Source organism: Argentina anserina, chromosome 1, assembly GCF_933775445.1.
Source record: "Argentina anserina chromosome 1, drPotAnse1.1, whole genome shotgun sequence".
NCBI classification, from domain to species: domain Eukaryota; kingdom Viridiplantae; phylum Streptophyta; class Magnoliopsida; order Rosales; family Rosaceae; genus Argentina; species Argentina anserina.
The window spans coordinates 24146171-24147552 of record NC_065872.1 but is presented as its reverse complement, the minus strand read 5'-3'; positions in this window follow the sequence as shown (position 1 = coordinate 24147552).

Below are 1382 nucleotides of genomic sequence, written 5' to 3'. Positions count from 1 at the left end.
TTTGTGAGCTGCTAACAAGTTCATCAATCACAACAATTATGAAGCAGCGGGCTTGAAAGTCTTAGGATGACTGTTCCAAATTATATGGTCTTGAACAATTTTTTGCTAGAGTATGAAGAATTCAATTTTTTGCAAGAGTATGAAGAATTCAATTCTTGCAAACTTCAATATGGTCCAGATCATCGTCTAGCCTATCTGACTAGGTCGTTTCATTTAGGACTTATGATTATCAATTTAGGATTTCATCTCTTATATCTTCAATACTGACGTGTTTATACCTCTGATTGCGAACAATATGATCAAGGTTTAGCTGCAGTTTTTATGTAATATATTTATGTGTACCACGGTTAGTATATATAAATAAATAAATTGTGTAAAGTGTGCATTTGGTTTGATCTCTTTGAATCTGACTAAATTCATGTCTTTGTTTACTTGAAATATACTTCACTGATGGACTTCATTTTAATCAAATGTCATTGGGAGAAATCTACCAAAATATTCATATGGAATGAGCTGTATCGTTTTCGCCTAACAATGCTGTAGAAACTTCCGACTGGTGAGATTGATATAAGTATGATGGTAGTAACACGGCTCAAGTACAAAGTATCTCTTCTTCCCTATTAAAGGAAAAATACAGTAAATAACATCGAGCAATATTATTATATACAATGTAGTAAAATATCATAAAAAACAAGTGAAACTCAGACATATATACAATCCAATGATTTTTACAATATATATGGTTCCTCACTTACAAGTCCACACTTACATCATCCTCAATAAAACATAGATGGTTGGTGTGCCTATCAGGATCATCCATCAATGATATCAGTGTAGCCGTGATAAATAACATGATACATCAAGTTCAGTGGCTGCATTCGCCGGCATCGCAGTAACTGGCTCTCAAAGTAAGTCGTATGTACTACATCGATATCCAAATGTGTGTATAAGTGTTCATATAAATTAAAAAAAAACAAGATTTTGTGTATACAAGTATTTAATTTATATAAATTCTGATTGTGGTACCTTCAACCTAAAATGTTTGACATTGAATTGGGTTAGTTATTAGTAGTGCGACAAACGGATTAGAAAAAAAAAGGAACTTAGTGAAGGTAAATTCAGTGCATATTACAGTTCAGGATATTGTGGGAGAATCAAGTAACAATTTTTTTATAAAGTACATATCTACATATAGTTTAAAAGTCAGATCAAATTTTAAGTGGTGGATTGATACATTCATACGATAATATCATACCATGTATAGCAGACTTATTGAACTATACAGCCCAGCTAGAATGCTCGATCTGAGGTGTTTATATATGTTGTTCTTATTAGGTGTGAAGTGTGACTTGGATAAATATTTGGTCCATTTGAGATCAATA